The following is a 19781-nucleotide window of genomic DNA, read 5'->3' as shown; positions in this document are numbered from 1 at the left end:
TGTCAGTGTTTCCCAAACCGGCTTGAACAAAGTTATAGATTTGGCAGTTTTTTAAGTATAATGTGGATTTGGTTTTTGTATACTTTAGTTTACTTTGGGCAAGGATTAGGATATATGCGTATTGTAGATCTAACTATCGAATACACGTTAAGGTGAGGATAATCATGCCACATATGTTTAAATAATAAGGTTGTTTATCTTACCACCTAGGTACCATCTGTATTATATGTGGGTATATATAGTTAGCTTTATCCTTAAGAAATTGAATTTATTAGAGACTATTATTGTATTTGTGATTCTATATGTGACAATGATCCAGGATTGTTACCTTTAGTTAGGAGATATACTATTAGTTTTTATATGATAATTTGGACATTTTATTATACACATTTAGATATATTTGTTAATATATGACACTGGGTGACAGACATAAAATACACTTGCACATAGATATAATGTAATTTTTCCTATTTATGGGTCATTAATTTGTTTAAGTACACTAGAGGTTAGTTATTTTTCACTCATACTCACTTATCCGATTGATTATCTTTATACTCATATATATCCTATCACTACATTGGTTTTTGGATTACAGGCCAATATAATACTAATAGATAGTTTTTTGGGTGAATATACTTTGTTTACATATCACACACTATACACATTTCTAAAATAAATATTAGGTTATAGCCATAATTATTAGTATTTTTAGGTTATGATTAGTTTACTATTTTTGTAGGTTAGCTGTCTTACACCCCCCATTTTTTCTGTTTTTTTTTTAACCTATACTATATATGATAAAAGTTAGATGAATAACAATATGTTCTTGTATTTAGGTATTTCATTTTAGTTTCACCTACACTTATACTGACACTTGTGGTTCCATTTATTTTTGGAGATAGGCTTGAACTAGTCATATTTATTATGAGTGTACTTATCCTACCGAGCCTGTGTGGCAACTAACTATGCTTTGGAAATGTGTAGCATTGTCCCGCCCTATCGTAGTGTTGGGGGCTCTGAAAAAAATCATGAGGCTACCGTAAACGATGTACATATAATCTGACAACGTGAACGTGACAAATTTTGCATAGATAGATCAGCTTTTGTGTATTGTTTATGGCAGGGAACGACTACAGATGCCAATAGATTCCAACCACGGGAGAAAGGGCCAATCACGCGAACACTACTATGAATCATAGTGACAGCAGCCAATGACGCACATCTAGTTGCTAGATGGGCGTTCTAAAAGACACACGCCCCCTTATATGATAGGACAAATGAAATGCCATACTCCGTGTCCTGTTGGGATAGGTTGAATATATGATACACGGAAGCTAGTTTTTAATATCGTATACATTTGATGCACGATCATTCATAAAAACGGATCCATTCAACATTTCTTTTCTCGCAAAGACCAACCAAATATTGAACCTCCTTATACCTAATCTCCTCACACCGCCAACAAATTAAGGTAGGATTCGTTCTTATACCCAAGATAAAGAAAGGGCTGAAACATGTGAGCAAACAAAGTGATTTAGCAAACATGAAAGGAACGATAAAGCTTTCCATCATATATATGTATAAAAAGAGGATCACTACTATGGGGTCACGAATGTTAAGGAAATGGGTTTAATTTGGATATATATAACTAATGTTAATGAAATGTGTTTATTTCCATTTGCAATATTGTTATTGATGTATGTTTCCCTTCAGGCCAATATTGTTAGATGTATAAACTGCGTAATGTTGCATTAATATACTAGATAGGTAGTTCGGCATTCATTTTTAGGTTTATCTTGTATGTGATTCCACATAGGTACACAGGTGGATATGATTCATTGGAGAACACGCCCCCAATAGTGTGGGGGTTGCTCCCACAGGGTTTGATATGAGCTATAAAAAGCAGCAGTGTCAGTAAGGTGATTTTATGCCTGATGAAAAGGCCTTTTAGTGCCGAGAAATGCGTTGATTTGCAAAGGGGATACTAGGATACCCCTGTTCCACTACTTGTTTTTGTGTTTTTTATATTGTTTTTAATAAACATTTTTTAAGAAATTCGAGTGGAAGCACCTTACTCATTTGTGTTCATTGACTATCAATTGGAACACAAACATTAACTCCATCCTGCACCTGTATCCCGATTATTGGGAGAATCCTGATTGGGTAAGCTGATACACCCTCCTGAAATCAGTCTACTCCTACCAGCACATAGGTGTGCTTGTCTAGAATGTGAGTACCCTGTTGACATTGCTAAAATACATTATTATATATTCTGGTTGATCTGCACATGTAGTGCTCTTTTGCTTTACTTCTTCACTGCAGCACAAAAGGATCCCCAGAAGTGGGTGAGCTGTTACACCCTATAAATCGACAGCCTGTACCAACCAGCACATTTAGGGTGCTCCAGTGATATGCGAGTATCCATTTGGCTCATATCTATGCACAAATATGTTTGGTGGTTCTACACGAGGCGCTCCTTTGTTCTTTTCTATACTCTGAAATAAGGGGTAGTCTGCAGAAGCTTAGATACAAGGTAGTTACAGAGGTAAAACATGTATTATTATTATTATTATAACTGTGTTACTTATGCAAAACTGGGGAATGGTAAATAACATAATTTATGCTTACCTGATAAATGTATTTCTCTTGTGGTGTATCCAGTCCACGGATCATCTATTACTTGTGGGATATTCTCCTTCCCAACAGGAAGTTGCAAGAGGATCACCCACAGCAGAGCTGCTATATAGCTCCTCCCCTAACTGCCATATCCAGTCATTCGACCGAAACTAGCAGAGAAAGGAGAAACCATAGGGTGCAGTGGTGACTGTAGTTTAAAATTTAGACCTGCCTTAAAAAGGACAGGGCGGGCCGTGGACTGGATACACCACAAGAGAAATAATTTATCAGGTAAGCATAAATTATGTTTTCTCTTGTTAGGTGTATCCAGTCCACGGATCATCCATTACTTGTGGGATACCAATACCAAAGCTAAAGTACACGGATGAAGGGAGGGACAAGGCAGGTACTTAAACGGAAGGGACCACTGCCTGTAGAACCTGTCTCCCAAAAATAGCCTCCGAAGAAGCACAAGTATCAAATTTGTAAAATTTTGAAAAGGTATGAAGCGAAGACCAAGTCGCCGCTTTGCAAATCTGTTCAACAGAAGCCTCATTTTTAAAGGCCCAGGTGGAAGCCACAGCTTTAGTAGAATGAGCTGTAATCCTTTCAGGGGGCTGCTGTCCAGCAGTCTCATAGGCTAAGCGTATTACGCTCCGAAGCCAAAAAGAAAGAGGTTGCCGAAGCCTTTTGACCTCTCCTCTGTCCAGAGTAAACAACAAACAGGGAAGATGTTTGATGAAAATCTTTAGTCGCTTGTAAGTAAAACTTTAAAGCACGGACTACGTCCAAATTATGTAAAATACGTTCCTTCTTTGAAGAAGGATCAGGACACAATGATGGAACAACAATCTCTTGATTGATATTCTTGTTGGAAACTACCTTAGGTAAAAACCCAGGTTTTGTACGCAGAACTACTTTATCTGTATGGAAAATCAGATAAGGAGAATCACATTGTAAAGCTGATAACTCATAGACTCTACGAGCCGAGGAAATAGCCATCAAAAACAGAACTTTCCAAGATAAAAGTTTGATATCAATAGAATGAAGGGGTTCAAACGGAACTCCTTGAAGAACCTTAAGAACCATGTTTAACCTCCATGGAGGAGCAACAGGTTTAAACACAGGCTTAATTCTAACCAAAGCTTGACAAAATGCCTGGACGTCTGGAACCTCTGCCAGACGCTTGTGCAAAAGGATAGACAGAGCAGAAATCTGTCCCTTTAAAGAACTAGCTGATAATCCTTTATCCAAACCCTCTTGGAGAAAGGACAATATCCTAGGAATCCTAACCTTACTCCATGAGTAATTCTTGGATTCACACCAATGAAGATATTTGCGCCATATCTTATGGTAGATTTTCCTGGTTACAGGCTTTCGTGCCTGTATTAAGGTATCAATGACTGACTCGGAGAAGCCACGCCTTGATAAAATCAAGCGTTCAATCTCCAGGCAGTCAGTCTCAGAGAAATTAGATTTGGATGATTGAAAGGACCTTGTAGTAGAAGGTCTTGTCTCAGAGGCAGAGGCCAAGGTGGAAAGGATGACATGTCCTCCAGGTCTGCATACCAGGTCCTGCGTGGCCACGCAGGCGCGATCAAGATCACTGATGCTCTCTCCTGTTTGATTTTGGCAATCAGTCGAGGGAGCAGAGGAAACGGTGGAAACACATAAGCCAGGTTGAAGAACCACGGTGCTGCTAGAGCATCTATTAGTGTCGCTTCTGGGTCCCTGGACCTGGATCCGTAACAAGGAAGCTTGGCGCCATGAGATCCAATTCTGGTGTGCCCCAACGATGAACCAATTGAGCAAACACCTCCGGATGGAGTTCCCACTCCCCCGGATGAAAAGTCTGACGACTTAGAAAATCCGCCTCCCAGTTCTCTACACCTGGGATATGGATCGCTGATAGATGGCAAGAGTGAGTCTCTGCCCAGCGAATTATCTTGGAGACTTCTAACATCGCTAGGGAGCTCCTGGTCCCCCCTTGATGGTTGATGTAAGCCACAGTCGTGATGTTGTCTGACTGAAATCTGATGAACCTCAGGGTTGCTAACTGAGGCCAAGCTAGAAGAGCATTGAATATTGCTCTTAACTCCAGAATATTTATTGGGAGGAGTTTCTCCTCCTGAGTCCACGATCCCTGAGCCTTCAGGGAATACCAGACTGCACCCCAACCTAGAAGGCTGGCATCTGTTGTTACAATTGTCCAATCTGGCCTGCGAAAGGTCATACCTTTGGACAGATGGACCCGAGATAGCCACCAGAGAAGAGAATCTCTGGTCTCTTGATCCAGATTTAGCAGAGGGGACAAATCTGTGTAATCCCCAGTCCACTGACTGAGCATGCATAATTGCAGCGGTCTGAGATGTAGGCGCGCAAATGGCACTATGTCCATCGCCGCTACCATTAAGCCGATCACTTCCATGCACTGAGCCACCGAAGAACACGACAGGAATTTAGAAGCTTTGATAACCTGGACTCCGTGACTTGTGAGGGGTGATAGAGAACTCTTTCCCTCGTTCACTTTCCACCCATGCGACCTCAGAAATGCCAACACTATGTCCGTATGAGATTTGGCAATTTGGAAGTTTGACGCCTGTATCAGGATGTCGTCTAGATAAGGGGCCACTGCTATGCCCCGTGGTCTTAGGACCGCCAGAAGAGACCCCAGAACCTTTGTAAAAATTCTTGGGGCTGTAGCTAACCCGAAGGGAAGAGCCACAAACTGGTAATGCCTGTCTAGAAAGGCAAACCTTAGGAACCGATGATGATCTTTGTGAATCGGTATGTGAAGGTAAGCATCCTTCAAATCCACTGTGGTCATGTACTGACCCTCCTGGATCATAGGTAGGATTGTCCGAATAGTTTCCATTTTGAACGATGGAACTCTGAGGAATTTGTTTAAGATCTTTAGATCCAAAATTGGTCTGAAGGTTCCCTCTTTTTTGGGAACCACAAACAGATTTGAATAAAATCCCTGTCCTTGTTCCATCTGTTGAACTGGATGGATCACTCCCATTATTAAGAGGTCTTGCACACAGCGTAAGAATGCCTCTTTCTTTATCTGGTTTACAGATAATCTCGAAAGGTGAAATCTCCCTTGTGGGGGGGAAGCTTTGAAGTCCAGAAGATATCCCTGAGATATAATCTCCAACGCCCAGGGATCCTGAACATCTCTTGCCCACGCCTGGGCGAAGAGAGAAAGTCTGCCCCCTACTAGATCCGTTGCCGGATAGGGGGCCGTTCCTTCATGCTGTCTTAGAGGCAGCAGCAGGCTTTCTGGCCTGCTTGCCTTTGCTCCAGGCCTGGTTAGATTTCCAGGCCGGCTTGGATTGCGCAAAAGTTCCCTCTTGTTTTGTAGCAGAGTAAGTTGATGCTGCACCTGCCTTGAAGTTTCGAAAGGCACAAAAATTAGACTGTTTGGCCCTTGATTTGGCCCTGTCCTGAGGAAGGGTATGACCCTTACCTCCAGTAATGTCAGCAATAATTTCCTTCAAACCAGGCCCGAATAGGGTCTGCCCCTTGAAGGGAATGTTATGTAATTTAGACTTTGAAGTCACGTCAGCTGACCAAGATTTAAGCCATAGCGCACTACACGCCTGGATGGCGAATCCAGAATTCTTAGCCGTTAGTTTAGTCAAATGAACAATGGCATCAGAAACAAAAGAATTAGCTAGCTTAAGTGTTCTAAGCTTGTCAAGTATTTCAGTCAATGGAGTCGCTGTCTGAAAGGCCTCTTCCAGAGACTCAAACCAGAACGCCGCAGCAGCAGTGGCAGGAGCAATGCATGCAAGGGGCTGCAGGATAAAACCTTGTTGAATAAACATTTTCTTAAGGTAACCTAATTTTTTATCCATTGGATCTGAAAAAGCACAACTGTCCTCGACAGGGATAGTGGTACGCTTTGCTAAAGTAGAAACTGCTCCCTCCACCTTAGGGACCGTCTGCCATAAGTCCCGTGTGGTGGCGTCTATTGGAAACATTTTTCTAAAAATAGGAGGGGGGGAAAACGGCACACCGGGTCTGTCCCACTCCTTAGTAATAATTTCTGTAAACCTTTTAGGTATTGGAAAAACGTCAGTACACACCGGCACCGCGTAGTATTTATCCAGTCTACACAATTTCTCTGGCACTGCAATTGTGTCACAGTCATTCAGAGCAGCTAAAACCTCTCCAAGCAACACCCGGAGGTTCTCAAGCTTAAATTTAAAAGTAGACATATCTGAATCAGGTTTCCCCGAGTCAGAGACGACACCCACAGACTGAAGCTCTTCCTCAGCTTCTGCATATTGTGACGCAGTATCAGACATGGGCCTTAAAACATCTGCGCGCTCTGTATTACGTCTAACCCCAGAGCTATCGCTCTTTCCTCTGAATTCAGGCAGTCTGGCTAATAACGCTGACAGGGTATTATCCATGATTGCCGCCATGTCCTGCAAAGTAATCGCTATGGGCGTCTTTGATGTACTTGGCGCCATTTTAGCGGGAGTCCCTTGAGCGGGAGTCAAAGGGTCCGACACGTGGGGAGAGTTAGTCGGCATAACTTCCCCCTCGTCAGAATCCTCTGGTGATAATTCTTTTAAAAGATAACAGCTGATCTTTATTGTTTAAAGTGAAATCAATACATTTAGTACACATTCTCCTATGGGGTTCCACCATGGCTTTTAAACATAATGAACAAGGAGTTTCCTCTATGTCAGACATGTTTATACAGACTAGCAATGAGACTAGCAAGCTTGGAAAACACTTTAAATCAAGTTAACAAGCAATATAAAAAAAAACCATTACTGTGCCTTTAAGAGAAACAAATTTTGCCAAAATTTGAAATAACAGTGAAAAAAGGCAGTTAAACTAACGAAATTTTTACAGTGTATGTAACAAGTTAGCAGAGCATTGCACCCACTTGCAAATGGATGATTAACCCCTTAATACAAAAAACAGATTAACAAAACGAAAAATATGTTTTTTAAACAGTCATAACAACTGCCACAGCTCCTACTTTTGAGCCCTTCAGAGATGTCCTATAGCATGCAGGGGACTGCTGAGGGAAGCTGAATGTCACAGTTTGTAATTTTAACTGCACCAACTGTAACTTTTATACTATAACAGTGGAAAGCCTCACCAAAGCATATATAAAAACGATTAAACATGCCAGCAAACGTTTCATATTGCACATTAATCAGAGTATATACCTCTAATAGCAAGCCTGATACTAGTCGCTATTAAATCACTGTATTTAGGCTTTAACTTACATTAATCCGGTATCAGCAGCATTTTCTAGCAAATTCCATCCCTAGAAAAACTTAACTGCACATACCTTATTGCAGGATACCCTGCACGCCATTCTCCCTCTGAAGTTACCTCACTCCTCAGACATATGTGAGAATAGCAGTGGATCTTAGTTACTTCTGCTAAGATCATAGAAAAACGCAGGCAGATTCTTCTTCGAAATGCTGCCTGAGATAAAATAGTACACTCCGGTACCATTTAAAAATAATAAACTTTTGATTGAAGAAAAAACTAACTATATTTTACCACTTTCCTCTCACTACCTCCAGCTATGTTGAGAGCTTGCAAGAGAATGACTGGGTATGGCAGTTAGGGGAGGAGCTATATAGCAGCTCTGCTGTGGGTGATCCTCTTGCAACTTCCTGTTGGGAAGGAGAATATCCCACACGTAATGGATAATCCGTGGACTGGATACACCTAACATAACAAGAGAAAAAGGGATTATCTATCTTTTAAAACAACAAAAATTCTGGTGTTGACTGTCCCTTTAACCCTTTGACTGCTAAGCTGATTTAATTTATTTTTTATTTTGTGAAAATTTATTATTTCCAGATCCCCAAGACTTACACTTACGTGATGTCCCGGTGATGCCTGTCACTCTACAGGCACAATCGCCAGGGTAGGACCGGTTGGCACCCTCCAGATCTCCCTCAAGGTGGGAAAGTGCTAGTGACGGCTCTGAGCCGTCATTAGAACCAGAGTGGGAAACTCTGTGACAGCTCAGTGCCGTTATTAGCACTCAAAGTGTTAAGTGAACTACTATTGACTGTGCTCAAGGGCAGGGCATTTCTCTCCTTTTGTATAACTCAATTATTGTACCTACAAGTGTAATGTACCCGTGTACTGTACTTGTTTGTGTATGTCAGTGTTTACCAAACCCAGTCCTCAGACCCTTACTCAGGCCAGATATGCATTATATCTTAACTAGAGCACAGGTGAAACAATCAGCTCACCCATCAGCTGATTGTTTCACCTGTGCTCTAGTAAAGATAATGAATATCTGGCCTGAGTAATGGTCCTGAGGACTGGGTTTGGGAAACACTGGTGTATGTAATGCACCCCTGTATTGTTTTATTCTTTGTTCTTTTATTCTTTGTATAGCGCAGCTGGCGTTTTATAAATAACCGATAATAATAATAATAATAATAATAATGCAGGCAGAGCATGCAATTTTAAGCAAATTTTTTATTTACTCCTATTATCAATTTTTCTTTGTTCTCTTGCTATCTTTATTTAAAAAAACAAAAACAAAAAAACAGGAATGTAAAGCTTAGGAGGAGCCGGTCCATTTTAGGTTCAGCATCCTTGATAGCGCTTGCTAATTGGTGGCAGTTGGCACAATGGAGTGAGAGTGCACTTCCAAATTCAAGAATATATATATATATATATATATTATATATATATATATATATATATACACACACAAAACACGGAAGGGAACTGCACTCTCAAACCGGACTGGGTACACATCCTATGACCCTGCAACATGCTCAGCCCTGGGACAAGCTCAGGTACCACGTCCTTTCCAATACCCGAGACCCTAAAACAGCCACACAATGCAAGCTTTCAAATCCAAACAAACTGAAAACAAGGGAAGGGTGCACAGGAATATGTAACCACCCTAGACATATACAAAACACGGAAGGGAACTGCACTCTCATACCGGACTGGGTACACATCCTATGACCCTGCAACATGCTCAGCCCTGGGTGCCACTGGCACTCACAGGAAGCTGTGCTGTCCCCAGAGCCACAAGCAGTTAACCCCAGACAGGTCTGGGTGCAAGAACCATAGGGAAAATTACAAAACAAATTAATACAACACACAGAGAAAACCCAGCACTCACAAGCTCTCAGCTAAGATTTAAAAGCAAAAATTGAAAGGTTAGTCACCGCATCTGGCCAAATGGGACAAGCTCAGGTACCACGTCAAGGTCCTTTCCAATACCTGAGACCCTAAAACAGCCACACAATGCAAGCTTTCAAATCCAAACAAACTGAAAACAAGGGAAGGGTGCACAGGAATATGTAACCACCCTAGACATATACAAAACACGGAAGGGAACTGCACTCTCTTACCGGACCGGGTACACATCCCATGACCCTGCAACATGCTCAGCCCTGGGTGCCACTGGCACTCACAGGAAGCTGTGCTGTCCCCAGAGTCACAAGCAGTTAACCCCAGACAGGTCTGGGTGCAAGAACCATAGGGAAAATTACAAAACATATTAATACAACACACAGAGAAAACCCAGCACTCACTTACAAGCTCTCAGCTAAGATACATTGTTTGGAACATTGCAGCATTGCACTAAGTTTAAATTACGTTTTTATCACGTTTTTTAAAGCAACAGTACATGCATGAATTTGTCTATTTAATAAAAGCACACTTTTATATATAAAGCTCTATTTGTGTGCATAATCGTTTTTGGCCACCCCCTGTGCAAACCGGTTAGAGTACTTCTACCTATAAGGACTGTGCTGACATCTTTTTGAAGTGGTTAATCTTCTGCTGGAGAGGAGAACACACTGTCTAAGGAGAGAGAAGGAAGCTGGGAGCATAAGGGGATTGAATTGCCTTCCTTGTGGACATTCATCATTCAGAGTCTCATCTATACCTCATAAGGTTGAGGTAGTAACATGTGAGTTGGCATTTGACACTGCATCATAGAATATATAGCAAGTGTTTTGACATACTACACCAGGTCTTTTCTGATGTGCGCCCTTCCCTCTTCTGTTCTAGATTTGTTCCAAGGAGCTTTCCTGTTCGCAGGGGGACTTTGTTTTCTTTTGGGATTAGGCTGCAGGTACAGGTAGAAGATGAGAACCTCTCTCTCCCTCCAGACAACAACAAATTGGTGTGATTGGAAGAAAACAGGGAGACCTACATACATAGGACATTACTGGTACCTTTTTGATTGGGACTTTCTGTATTTATAGCGCTGTATAACTCTGTTTGTTGTGTGTGTGTGTATATATATATATATATATATATATATATATATATATATATATATATATATATATATATATATATATATATATATATATACACACACACACATATATACACACACACCACAGGTGAATTTCTTCTCTTTCTGTGAATATTTCATTTGATTTTTTTTTTACCTATAGGGCTATTCTGTTTCTTATTGTTTCAGTTATTCTATTTGTAAGGCGTGTGGAATAACTTTTTTTACATTTCTGTCCTAGGGGTATTTCAGTAAAGCTTTGGATGTTGGGTTATCTTAAGATTTTCATATTTTTTTGCTTTTTTGAGGTTTGTATTTGATGCTGTTCATGATCTCTTGAGATATTTCTCACTTATTTAGAAAATGTAGTTTAGTGGACTTTTGTATTACATACATTGCTTTGATCAAACTGAGTACGCTCCCTCTGTTTGACGTCTCTGGACTGTTTTCGAACAAAACAAACAAAACACAAACACACACAAAGCAGCCAGAAGAGGGATAACAATAATAAAAAAAGAAGAAAAGAAAAACTATAAAAGCTATTGCATGCCTATAGGTTTATATTCTTAAAAAGAATATTTCATTTGCAACCTCTCCAAAATTAATTTTATGAGCATAGTTACCCACCATTGCATTGGTAAATATTTTGCAGATCTAGAAATACTCTTATGCAATTTTTTCAACTCTTCTAGTCTTACATTACTCATCACTTCCTCACTTACAAATGACAGGAATGTGAAACTTTCTCCATTAAAGGAATAGTCTAGTCAAAATTAAACTTTCATGATTCAGATAGAGCAGACAAATTTCTATTTTTACTCCTAACAACAATTTTGCTTCGTTCTTTTGGTATCTTTATTTGAAAAAGCAAGAATGTAAGCACAGGAGCCGGCCTATTTTTGGTTCAGCACCTGGGTGTTTAAATGTAGCCAACAATCAGCAAGCGCTACCCAAGTTCAAAGCCAAAAATTGGCCAGCTCCTATGCTTAAATTCAAATAAAGATATAAAGAGAACAAAGATAATTTGATAGTGGGAGTAAATTAGAAAGTTGCTTAAAATTGTCTGCTCTATCTGAATATTGGAAGTTTAATTTTGACTAGACTATTCCTTTAATTCTTATCCATCCATAAAGCCCCCAACCTAATATCTGACATATTTTAAAAAAAATTATCTCAACCCATCATATTTTAAAATAATAATGTCTTATACAATCCCTATGAACTTACTCAACCTGTCCTGTTTTTCCCCCCCATGTTTCTTTTTATACCAAAGATGACAAGTACTTCTTCATATTAAAAAAGGGGTAACTAAATGTATATTAAAAAATAGATATATATTTATAAGAGGTATTGGCCATGATAATGTTGGTGCAGGAATTTGAAAGGCAATTTACACCTGTAGAAATCTTGATGTTCATGAGATCTACAAGCAAGACTGTTGCTGTTTTCAGTTACTGTTATAGGTAAGAGGGATCTGGGTAAACTATCTAGCTAAAACAAATCTTTACAGGCTTTAAAGTTTAAACAGTCAGTGTTCTGTCAAACACTTGAGAGGGCTGCAAATTGCAATACATTGTGAAGCAGTGTCACTTCTATCACCTTGGATGTAAGCACAAGATTCCATATTTTTTACCATGGGTACCAATGTTCAAAATATTCTCACAGACACAACACTGGTGCTGACATCAGGCATTATGAAATCTGATTATATCAGACATGGGCATTAACTATAGGAACCATGGCTCCCACAATTTGCCAACTACATTGCAGTGTTAAATTGCTAATAAATCTGTCAATTCCTTACTGCTGTTTCACATTTTGAAAGTATGGGGTGTGTTATAAACTGGCGCATGTGCCTTCTTCTAATTGCAAATGGCCAACTACATTACTATTTATTTTTATCTTAAAATGTACACACTATACAAGTTGAATGACGTAAGGAGGTAAATAAAGAACGATTAGTAGAGCTAAATAGGAAAACAAGGCAATAAGAAAGTAGCAAGTCACTTAGATCTGCTTATTCGATTAGCCTTAAAAATCTTACAATTATACGTAGTCTCTATTGTGAGTATTGATAATCTGATGAATACAAAACAGACAATAATCAAAAGCTCGGTATTACGCTTCAAACGATCGCTATATAGCCCTGCAATTTGTTGTTGTGTAAGTGAAACCAACAGGACGGAGACTTTACACAAATACAGGGTCACGTGACAAGCCAAACATCCCCTCACCACTGCAATGCATTTATGCCCCAAAATCAATACCACGGTAAGACCACTGTAGATTCATTAAGGGGTCATGAAAGCTAGATCAAGCAAAATAAATAAATAAAACAATTCACCCGTCCGATTAATTATAAAAACTAGCGAGCTAATACCAACCTACCTAACAGAAGGGAAACCCGCGAAACGGGCAACCAGTGAAGTAAAAACCCGTCAAGTTAGATCAATCTCCCCGCCAACCACCAGAACCAGGAACCACCTTCATCACTGCTCAATGCTCGTTGGTCAAACACTGTATTACGTCACTCGTCCCAACCCCCTTAGAAACATGTACTTCCGGGTGTATTTACGCTAATCGCTGCTGATGTGGTTGGAGAGAGAGATGGGCTATAAAAATGTATTGGCTTAGCTAGTGATGTATTTATTTTAGGTCAATAATTGTAACTATAGATAGTGTGTGTGTTGATCATATACTGTTTATTATAGAATGTCACCAGTCTATTAGGTTGTTAAAGGGACCAAAATACATTATGTAAGCTTCATGGTTTCACTCCAATGCTGATGTTTGAATGTTCAGCAACTATTCTTTATTATATAATTCAGTGTAACCTAGGTTTACATACACTATTGGGATAAATGTTTTGTTGATTAACCATTTAACCCTTTCCTGCCAGGGCTAAAGTGTCTACATCGGCACAACTGTTCCAATGTAGACAAATTGAAATAACGCAATCGTGCACACGATCACGAGATTTAAATTATTGGATCAGGTCTGGGGGGGCGTCCCTATAACCCTAGGAACGCCCTCCAGACCGTGATCAAATACAGGAAGCACAGAAGGCTTCAGGACAGCTGTTGGCTATGGCGTTCTATTCTGTCATAACGGCTCTAAAGCCCAGTGTGATTATGATCGAATAGAATGGCATAACAGCATTAAAAGGTTAATAACGTGCTGATTTTCAAACTCATAACCAAGCCCCACAGTATCAGATGTAGACCCGGGTCTACAGATTCCTGCTGTTATTGTTTGTGCAATCTGTCTTTTCATATGCAGGGACAGGGGGAGTGTCTGCTCTTTCCGCTTTCCAAGCCCCTTTGACTGGGCAGTTATATGAAAATTGGTGTACACTGTCAGCCAATTGTTGAAGTACTTGAAAGTGAAGCAGCATATTTGTAAAAACCTGATAGAAAATATCACCTGAACATCTCTATGTGAAAAAAGAAGATATTTTACCTCAAATTTTTCTCAGTAGCCACATCCCATTGGACTTTTTATAAGCCAAAAACTGTGCTAGTTTCTGGACTTGCAAGGGAGCATTTATCTGGATTGTGCAGGTCCAGTCATGTTGTTTACTTTATCAGTTTAACCCTTTCAGTGCTAATGACGTCTCTGAGCCGTCACAGAGTTTCTCACTCTGGTGCTAATGACGGCTCAGAGCCGTCATGAGCACTCTCCCACCTTGAGGGAGATCTGGGGGCTCCTTACTGCTCCTACCCCAGCGATCGTGCCTGTAGAGTGACAGGCATCGCCGGGGCTTCACGTGATGCGCGGTGACGTCACGCGCAATTACGTGATGACGTCACCACGCAACTTTATTTATACTTAACAATGTTAAGTATAGGAGGAGGCGGCATGCTGCTTAGCCTTAACCTTTTCAACAGTGTAAGTCTTGGGTGTCTGTAAAAAAAAAAAAAACGTTAAAAAATTTTTTTCAAAAATTTCTAAAATAATAATAAAAAAAAAAAAGATATTAGCACCCAGGTGGGAAATGGCTTAGCAGCCAAAGGGTTAAAGTGAATGTAAAGTTTAAGGAAGGAGTACCCGGTTTTTAAAAATACTATTAAAAACAGGGGCACTTTCATTCATTAAACTTTACATTGCAGCGTTTTTTGTTTTTTTAAAATACCTTTTTCTTTAGCAAACACAGACCGCCATCCTTATGCCCGCAACTCCTCTGTACTTAGCACTTCAATGACGAAACCGGCTTCCTCCAATCACGGCATGGCCTCACGAGATGGATGCTCTTGGGTGGACGCCATGATTGGAGGTAGCCGGTTTCGTCATTGCTGAGGTAAGTACATTTGTGCTGGTGGAGGATTGCGGTCTGTGTTTGCTAAAGAGGAGGGAGGGCAAAGCAATGCTGGCGAACCTAATCTAAAGGCACCACCGCTAGAAGAACCTTTCTTCCAAAAGAAGCCTCAGCTGAGGCAAAAACATCAAACCTGTAAAATTTTGAAAAAGTATGCAAAGAGGACCAGGTAGCCGCCTTACAGATCTGTTCTACAGATGCCTCGTTCTTAAAAAGAGGACACTGCATGAGTAGAATGAGCCGTAATCCTCTCAGGAGGCTGTTGACCAGCTTCCTCATCAGCTAAATGAATGATACTCCTCAGCCAAAAAGATAGAGTAGTGGCACAAGCCTTCTGTCCCCTGCGCTTACCAGCATATAAAATAAACAAGGACGAGGATTGTCTAAAGTCCTTGGTAGCACGAAGATATAACTTCAATGCACAAACCACATCCAGATTGTGTAGTAAATGCTCTTTCTGAGAAGAAAGATTTGGACAAAAGGAAGAAACCACAATCTTTTGATTAATATTGCGGTTAGAAACAACCTTAGGAAGAAAACCTAACTTGGTGCACAAAACTTCCTTATCTGCATTAAAAAAACAATATAAGGAGATTCACTCTGTAAAGCAGATAACTCAGAAACCCTGTGAGCAGAAGAAATGGCCAATAAAAATAAAACTTTACAAGACAAAAGTTTAATATCAATGGAATGTAAAGGCTCAAATGGAGCCCTTTGCAAAATACGAAGAACAAGATTAAGGCTCCAAAGAGGAGCAACAGGTGTAAATACCGGCCTGATTCTAACCAGAGCCTGAACAAAAGACTGAACATCATGAAGACTAGCCAATTTCTTGTGCAGCAACACAGAAAGAGCAGAAATCTGGCCCTTGATAGAACTAGCAGATAAACCTTTCTCCAAACCATCTTGAAAACACAAAATATTTCGAGAAACTTTAACCTTGTGCCAAGAAAAACCCTGTTTCTCACACCAAGCCAAATAACTATTCCATACCCTGTGATAAATACATCAAGTAACCGGCTTACGGGCCTGAATGAAAGTATCAATGACCCTTTCAGAAAAACCTTTTGGACAGCACTAAGCATTCAATCCACACAGTCAGCTTCAGAGAATTTAGATTTTGATGAAGAAAAGTGCCTTGAGACAGAAGGTCCGCTCAAAGAGGCAACCTCCAAGGAGGAGAGGAGGAAATCTTCACTAGATCTGCAAAACAGGTCCAGAATGGCCATGCCGGAGCAATTAGAATAACTGATGTCTGCTCCTGTTTGATGCAAGCAATTACTTGAGGAAGGAGGGTAAATGGAGGAAACAGATAAATAAGTCTGAACTTCCAAGGAACTGCTAACGCGTCCACTAATACCGACTGTGGATCTCTCGATCTCGACCCGCAACTGGGAAGTTTGGCATTGAGATGTGATTATTATTATTATCGGTTATTTGTAGAGAGCCAAAAGATTCCTGTCAAGCTATCTGAGTATTATTAAATAATATACGCATATATATTTATATTATTTAATAAATCTATGGTTGTGTACACCAAATAATTCATTTCATTGGTAAAACTTCAAATGTCACTGTGTGTAAACCAACCCCCTCTTTCCTAATTACAATGCATCTAGGTGAGAACAAAGAAAGACAGATTGTTTCAAAAAGATAGTCATCTGTATATTCTGTGTATTCCAGATCTTAGATCAGACAGTTACTTCAAAGCGAAATTATCATTTTGAGATCCCTCAGAGGTGTATGCCCAAGATGAGTGATACATTTATCAGACATGGCCTAAGTGTATGCAAGATATTAAGTGCCCCTGTTGTGTAGAATCCACAAATTCTAGACATTATGTCTAGATCAAATTATAAGCTAACAGACACATGTGATAATTTAACACCATGGCTCACTGGATTTTGTTTGAAGCTTGATTGGGCTCAGGAAAAAAATAGTTTCTGGCTGAGGAGATGGCTCATGTCACTTGGGTGGGAATTGTCCCCTGCGAAGTTTCCAATATACAACCCCAGGCAAATTAACATTGCAAGTCTCTGTATGACATTAAAAAAAAATGAATCTTACAAAAGGAATTGTGCCTAATCTTCATGTAAGTGTAAGATACTCTAATGAATATATATACTGTGTGTATATATATATATATATATATATATTGTACATATATTCAGACAACATATTAAATATACGCCTCAGACTGTATTAAATATATATATATATATATATATATATGAAATAGAATAAAAAGGTAAGTGCTGCCTAGCATATAGTACATAAAAAAATATATACAAATAGGAGAATAATGACATAAAATACCACATAAATATATGTTGAAAATAAATAAGCATAAATAATGATAAAAAAAAGTCCTTAAACACAAAGGTAAAAGCACATGAACAGTTCATATGAATCCAGTACTTCTTAAAACCTCCAATCCCCCTATGGGTGTGCATTTACTTGAACTGAACTCAATCAGTATGAGGTAAGTAGAGACGTAATCACTTGTCAAAGCACGCTGTCTGCAGAATCCTCTTGTATGGAATAAGGAAACACCTTTAAAACTTGGAGTGTTTACGGATAAAAACTTTCAAATCCTCTTTCGGTAGAGTGAGGTAGAACTTCAATATGGTGCCATAATATACAAAAAAAGGGAAACACTAATAGTGCATTAACCTTTTTATTAAGTAAAGTAAAAACACCCGTAGATTAAACCTACTCACAAAAGAGACCTCAATCAATGAGGTAAATAAACAGCGTTAAAACCAAATGCAGGCAAATGTCAGCAGCTGTGGTAAGATCAAGTAGTGGCAGCAAAGAAACCTTACGCGTTTCAAAGGCATGTAAGACTTGCGTCTGCCTTCTTCGTATATACACCTCTGACGAAGAAGGCAGACGCAAGTCTTACATGCCTTCGAAACGCGTAAGGTTTCTTTGCTGCCACTACTTGATCTTACCACAGCTGCTGACATTTGCCTGCATTTGGTTTTAACGCTGTTTATTTACCTAATTAATTGAGGTCTCTTTTGTGAGTTGGTTTAATCTACGGGTGTTTTTACTTTACTTAATAAAAAGGTTAATGCACTATTAGTGTTTCCCTTTTTTTGTATTTTATGGCACCATATTGAAGTTCTACCTCACTCTACCGAAAGAGGATTTGAAAGATTTTATCCGTGAACACTCCAAGTTTTAAAGGTGTTTCCTTATTCCATACAAGAGGCTTCTGCAGACAGCGTGCTTTGACAAGTGATTACGTCTCTACTTACCTCATACTGATTGAGGTCAGTTTAAGTAAGTGCACACCCATAGGGGGATTGGAAGTTTTAAGAAGTACTAGATTCATATGAACTGTTCATGTGCTTTTACCTTTGTGTTTAAGGACTTTTTTATCATTTATGCTTATTTATTTTCAACATATATTTATGTGGTATTTTATGTAATTAATCTCCTATTGTATATGTTTTTTATGTACTATATGCTAGGCAGCGCTTACCTTTTTATTCTATTTCACTTATTTTTATTTAGAGGGGGGGTATAGAGAATCTCCCTTCGACTTAGGTTAGCTGCAGCCATTTGCATATACAGTATTAATTTGCTGTAATTTATTATCTTTGGGGTTTATTTACTATACCTCTCATCTGGAGCGCTGGTGGACCCAGAGCTTCCTAGATATATTTTTATCTGGGATTCTACTTGTATACCCCATATATATATATGGATATGGGAAATATAATTCAGATTTGTAATGGATTAAATAACAATTATAATAATCCCATTTTTTAAATATAACAAACATATTCTTGTTTTTCTATCTTCCAGATGGGGCTAAAAGATGCTAATACAGGATTGCTTGCATGGGGTGACCTAAGTCATATCATATGGTTATGCACTAAATATTTATGAAACTTTAAATACATCTCTTAAAATATAATAAGATGAATGTATAGGAATTACTTTGATGTGATATGACTATAAAACAATGGTGTTTGGTATCAAATTATACATTTTCTGTTATGCTAAATGAAATATAGAGGCTAACCAGACAGGTTTATTAATATAAAGAAATATGGTATATTGAATAAAAATATATAAGGAGATATTTGGATTAGCAGTGATTGATGGTGAGACTGTATTTGCTGGTTACCTGCTGCCCCCTAGGGGATTGGAATGGTATGACAGCCAAATAAATTGTCTATTAGAAAATATGCAAACCCCAGTAACCAATCAATGCTCAGCATCCAAAGGGCCAATCCGATAAGACAAGCACCGTAGGGCCTCCCATATCATTTCACCAATGATTAAGATATATAAGCTGAATGCAAGAGGAGAAGAGGGCTGACTAAACTTTTTGCTAAGGCTGGTGACTGAAAACTTGTGGCGTTGGAATACAGTAATTGTTAAGCAAATTCGGCTCCTTCTTTTGATCCATATTGCAAATACCCTTATGTTCATATGAGGTGAAACAAGAAAATGCTTGGAAAGGATTGAAACATTTATTGGTTCAAGTTGGTGATGTATGATTGTTCTATATTTTAATATTTAAATCAAAGGTATTTAGTGACTAAAGTCAAATAGCATATTTAAATG

The 19781-nt window shown here is 39.2% G+C and overlaps 1 protein-coding gene across 1 annotated transcript in view; it reads right to left on the bottom strand.

The window, feature by feature from the left end:
- Positions 1-13388, bottom strand: part of RFWD3 (ring finger and WD repeat domain 3) — a 245495-nt gene extending 232107 nt beyond the window's left edge. The window contains exon 1 of the mRNA XM_053719462.1: positions 13271-13388. The gene's annotated coding sequence lies outside the window, so the exon portion shown is untranslated. The remainder of the gene's footprint in view (positions 1-13270) is intronic.
- Positions 13389-19781: the final 6393 nt, after the last annotated feature.

This window comes from Bombina bombina, chromosome 1, assembly GCF_027579735.1.
Source record: "Bombina bombina isolate aBomBom1 chromosome 1, aBomBom1.pri, whole genome shotgun sequence".
NCBI classification, from domain to species: domain Eukaryota; kingdom Metazoa; phylum Chordata; class Amphibia; order Anura; family Bombinatoridae; genus Bombina; species Bombina bombina.
This window is presented reverse-complemented; position numbering and strand designations above follow the sequence as displayed.